This window comes from Ursus maritimus (genome assembly GCF_017311325.1).
Source record: "Ursus maritimus isolate PB19 chromosome X unlocalized genomic scaffold, ASM1731132v1 scaffold_X1, whole genome shotgun sequence".
NCBI lineage: Eukaryota > Metazoa > Chordata > Mammalia > Carnivora > Ursidae > Ursus > Ursus maritimus.
The window spans coordinates 47709602-47715408 of record NW_024423319.1 but is presented as its reverse complement, the minus strand read 5'-3'; the positions used below and the strand labels follow the sequence as shown (position 1 = coordinate 47715408).

Here is a 5807-nt window from a genome sequence, read left to right as displayed (position 1 = left end):
TTCTTCTTCTTCTTCTTCTTCTTCTTCTTCTTCTTCTTCTTCTTCTTCTGCCTATGAGCCTTAAATATATTTTTGAAACTTCCCTAACTGCTTTCATTGTTTCCTTCTTTATGGTTCTACACCTTTCACAGATGTGAAGAAAATGCCACATCTTGACTTTTTATGCTTACTACTAGAAGTAATTCTGCAAAATTGTTATGTTACTAGCACAGGTAGTACATTATACAGGTAAAAAGCCTAGGGTCCAAAATAAGACTGCCTGGATTTGAGTCTTGGCTCTGCCACACACATCAGTGTCTCATTTCCCTCCTCTGTACAATGGGGACAGTGCTCACTTCAGCAGAACATATACTAAAATCAGAATGATACAGAGAAGATTAGCACGGCTGCTGCTCAAGGATGACATGCAAATTCATGAAGTGTTCCATAATTTTTGGACATTAGAGGAGGGCATGTGATGTAATGAGCACTGGGTATTATATAAGACTGATGAATCACTGAACTCTACCTCTGAAACTAATAATACACTGTATGTTAATTAATTGAATTTAAATTAAAAAACAAAATAAAATAGGGATAATCATAGCACATGTGTAACTCTTAGAAGACTAACACATACATGCTCACATATTAATTTTAATTATGATCTCCAGAGTACAACAAAGAAGATGTGTTTCTCAAAGTAAAACAGTTTATGGTGTGTATATATATATAATATTCATTTTATATATGGTATAAATATAATCATATATATATATATACATACATAAATATGGTCATTAAATTTTAGTAAAGTCACCTACATACTATTTATATAATGCATTTTTCTACTTCTTCTTATTAAAATGAAAAATACCATCCACTTCAAGTTACCTTGGACATGGTATGGTAAAAGAGAAAGAGCAGGATTTTTATTTAGAAAACCTGTACAGGTTTCTCCCACTATTCAAAATTAGATCATCCCTATGAAACTTTTCATAAGCCAAAAGTTTTCTTAAACGCTTTTATATCCCATAAGGCGAAGAATAGCCCCTGTTTTTCAAAAGTTTGCATTAAGCCACTTCATTTAATAGCTGTTTTTGGTAACCAAAGTAAATCTGAGAAGATTTTCACTTTTACAGAAAAAAAAAAAAAGCTGTTACCATACCAAAGTAGGTCTTTTGTAAAAGCAAAGATGGGTAATATCTGTATTCAAATTCTAGCTCTAATATTTACTTGCTGTGTACCTGCATGCAAAATTCTTATCTCCTTGAGCCTCATTCTCTTCATTTGTAAAATAAGGATAATAATAGTACTCACCTCGTGAGATTTTTATGAGGTTTAAATAACTGTAAATACTCAATAATAGAGATTTTTATGTTAAATGTTCAAACATATTCAAAACTCTGTGTAGTTGGACTTCCTGGGTTCATATTCGTGATGGTCAATTTTATGTGTGAACTTAAAGCACTTTTTTGGATGGGATTAACATTTAAATCAGTGGGCTTTGAGTAAGTACATTGCCTTTCATAATGTTTATGGACCTCATCCAATCAGTGAATGAAAGCCTGAATAGAACAACAACAGCAACAAAACCCTCCCAGAGAAAGAAGGAATTCTCCAGGAGATTGTTTTTGGACTTTATCTGCACCATGGGCTCTCCAGGGTCTCAATACTGCCAGCCCACACTGCAGATTTGGACTAGCAAGCCATTATAACTGCCTAAGCCAATTCCTTATAATAAATCTCTTCTCAAAATATGCACGTTCTATTGGTTTTGTTTCTCCACAGAACCCTGACTAATAGAATATCCCAGCTCTACAACTTACTTGGACTTTGTACAAATTACTTAACCACTCTGAGCCTTATTTCTTCATCTACAAAATGAAAATAACAATGCTTACCTTACTTGCTTGTTGTGAGAATTAGAATCTATAAAGTGTCTAGCCAGCTATTTGGCACCTAAGTAATTCTCAGGAAATGAGCTTCATGGAGTACCTGAAAACAAGGAGACACTATTTCCCCAGATAAGGATGTGGGTGTTTTCTGTTATTTTGTTCAAGAACTAAAAGGACCTGGGTTTATAAACAGTCTTTTTAATGCAACATACATGATTGCCAGGATAAATTCTTTCAGAAAAGTGAGGTAGGTCCCATTGATTAAAGTTTGGTATATGGAAAAAGTTTCACTATTTTCTCAGATCCAGCCATTTTCTCAGACCTATCAAGGCCACCTTATGTGTGGTCAACGTAATCTTAGGGAAGTGGAGCCTTGAGAAAACTATGCTAATAAGTTTCTATATCCTAATTTTGTGTATCACCATTTTCTGAGAAGGCATTTATGTATCCTCATGACACCAGTTTATTATTTTTAAAAAGAACATACTTGCATTGCTAGTTGCAACCTACTCAGTTAGGTTTACAATTCACTGGGTTGCTGCCAACCAGAGTTTGAAAATCACTGCTCTCGACATTACTTAATAAACAATGTGTTTCATTTTGCTACCTCTCTCTGCTGTATATTCCAGTCAAGGCTCCCTTTCCACATGGGAAGGCTCCCTTTCCACATGGGAAACCATTCATTACTTGAGGGCTGAAAATCCATTCCCATTCACTTCTTTCCTGGCACCGTCTGCTCATTCTACATACTCTTCCTGGTTGTTTATGCATGGTAATTGGCTCTGTCACACTTCAAGCATGTGATTCTTAGGACATACAATGCTATAAGTCAAGAAAAGTGAACTTTTTAGATATAAGAAATGATTCTTTTCAGGAATGGCCTTGTCCCTTTTTGAAGAGCCCACAGGATCATGCCACATCTATTCAGGATAATCTCCCTTGTGATTAGCTATAAGTCAACTGTTTAGTAACCTACTCATGATAGTGATATCCCATTCACAGTTCCTGCTCATGCTCAAGGGGGTGGAAATCATAGAGGATATATATATCAAGTCATAAGAATTATCTTAAAATTTAGTCTACCATATGAAACATCTCAGTTTTCCAAGATATGTCCTGGGTTTAGCACTGAAAACCCCTCATCCCCAGGGAAGAGCTTCAGTCACAGGCAAACTGGTATAGTTGGTGACATTATCAGTGGAACCTGGGCATGGAATTTGTTCCTGTTCTCCTCTGATAAAACGTTTGTAAAGAACATTGAAATGTGTCTATAGTCAGATGCTCCAGAGTCAGTCACTTGACCAAAAACATATATTTTTCTTGGTCATATCCTACCTACTGCACACACTAAACAATGTTTATAAATGAAACACTTTGGAAAGGCTGAAGGAATATCGCATTTTCAGGGTTCCTTTTGGATATGCTGTGTGTGTCAATTAATAAATACAGAATTACCTCAGTGATGTGATACAAAAATTTTTTTTTCTAATTGTAGGCAACAAGAGGTAAAGTCAGCAGTATTTTTGAACAAGTCTAATTTAAATTTTAAAAATTAGTAGTGAACAAACACTATATTTTCTTATTCCTCTGAATTTGTTTTACACACTCTTACTTAAATTCAACAAACATATTATCTTAATAATATTGAAGAATTACAGAATAATAAATGTGGTACTGAGTAAACCATTGAATTACAGTTTATTATCACTTTTTCTATCTTCTTGGTCCTTACTTTTAAATATTTTTAGGCAAATACAATCAAAAAGAAAATGGGACTTTCTGATCAAAAGAAAACCTGAATTTTATATTTTGTTATGCATTTTGCTTTCTTCCCATGAGTGGGAAATTATTTTCCTGAAACAAAAACAAACCAAAATAATTGCTTTCCTTTAGTTTATTTCTACTTAAATTATTTTACAGCATTTAAAAATGGAACACGAATTCCAAGGGGAAAAAAACTGGAATATTTCTTCCCATAGTAGAATATACGTTTTCAGATTCTATAGGTTATTGGTTCCCTGGAGTTCTTGACATTGAAATGTGATACTTCATATTACTGTTCTCTACTTGGATACATCAACGGCATTGTTCTTTTTATTATTTGATTTTAGCTTGAACTTCTCCCAGGCTTCCTCTGTTGGAACAAATTCAGGTGCATAAAAAGACAGTCCTTAGGTACCCACTTATTATAAATGACTTCTCATTCTACTTTGCATAGGCTTTACTATCAGCTCAAGAAATTTCTTTAGCATATTAATAGACTTAAGCAACTCTACTCAAAATGACATTTTATTTTTAATTTAAATTTCAGATGCTCTTTCATATAAATATTCATTCCCTGTGTCTCCTTTCATTTATTTTCCAAAGGTCTACTTCAGTGTTCATGTACATGTTCATGTGTTCAGTATTATTTGTTGCTTCATGCCAAATATTTCTAATATAATGGGTTTATGTGTTGATTTGGGGGTTTTGTTTTTTGGTTGTTTTTCCCCTGTATAGGAAGAATTTCTTTTGCTTTCTAGTTTGACCAGTAGGCAGACTTCAGTGTGATAATACTTCACTGTTCTGATGACTTCTCATCATAAGCAAGGAGCTTATTTCACCACCCCAAACCTGGGAGATCATTTTCCTCTTTCCATTTTCTTGAAGTTTAAGCTAATTCATTTTAAGACTCACTCAGAAGGAAGATGGGATTCTGCACTATATGCCTTACTATATTGTAGTAAAACATATTTTGTCATAATTGATGGTTCTGGAATTCTTCCCAGAAGCATAGAAGTGCCTACAATGGGGGTAAAACTGAACTACCAATGCTAAATCTAGACACTCATTTCAGACTTTTAATTCTGCCATATGTAAATGTCTTTCCAGGCCTTAAAAATAAAGAAAAAAAAGTCTTCTTTCAGAATGTTTAAGTATATCAAAGAGCACTGTTTCATGGCTACTGCCAATGTTCATTGTTAAACACAGAGGGCCTTGAAGGAAACACAGACTGCTCAGAAATAGAATATTCATCAAGTTATAATGGTTGATAATTATATTGCTACATTCCCAAGTTGTTTCCCAAATATATTGCAAAACAACACTTACATGTTGGCGTCATATCACCACCAACTGGCCAAGAGTGTTTACTAGGAAAGTTTACTAGAAAGAAAATCAATGTTTACGAGGAAACAAACAGAAATAGACAAAAAAATCCAGTATTTGATAAACTCATGGAGAAGCCAAATGCTCCTGAAGTTGCCATTTTTTGTGTCAGTTGAGATTGAATTTCAACAACTTCAAATCTAAGGAAGGCTGGCAGCTGAGATTCCATTATTTTTGCTAGTAATCCACCATTTGTCAATCTTTTAGCCTTGACAAATTGTGAAGAGTTGGTTCACTAAGTTTGTTCACTCCTTTTTGAACCCTGTCCAAAAAGACTATTTAATGTATTCATTTGGTGACATTAGCTGAACATTCCAGCACTTTTATAAAGGCTTTTACTTTCTGGCAGCTGGTTAGACTTCATTTAATACATCCAGATATACTTAAGTGTATTTCTTCTCTACTGTCTGATCTAGATAATCTATATATACTACTTAGAAAATTCCACTTGACAGTGAAAATTTCCAACACCTGGTTTCCAGAGAAAGTATCAACTTATAAAACTGAAAACCTGATTAGGTTTATTAATCCAACTCACTTAGGGTTTGCAAATAACATATGACATTTAAAGATTAGTTCTAACAATTTTCAGGAGCCTACACGACTTACCCAGAAATGATATATTTCTAGTTTTTATCAAACCCTCAGGTTTACCTTTTCACTGGCAGAACTCATCATAAAACACACCGTGTAACTTGTAGATATTACTACTTTGTATGTGTGTGATCAGATATATGTATATATATATATATATATATAGAGAGAGAGAGAGAGAGAGAGAGA

General features: G+C 34.0%; 1 long non-coding RNA gene and 1 other non-coding gene across 2 annotated transcripts in view; one reads left to right on the top strand and one right to left on the bottom strand.

The window, feature by feature from the left end:
- Positions 1-327: 327 nt before the first annotated feature.
- On the top strand, positions 328-434 carry LOC121103948. The gene has a single exon (XR_005836250.1). It is a non-coding gene; the product is annotated as a U6 spliceosomal RNA (small nuclear RNA).
- A 3481-nt stretch (positions 435-3915) lies between these two features.
- Positions 3916-5807, bottom strand: part of LOC103673009 — a 63314-nt gene continuing 61422 nt past the window's right edge. The window contains exon 3 of the long non-coding RNA XR_571278.1: positions 3916-4011. This is a non-coding gene — a long non-coding RNA (uncharacterized LOC103673009). The remainder of the gene's footprint in view (positions 4012-5807) is intronic.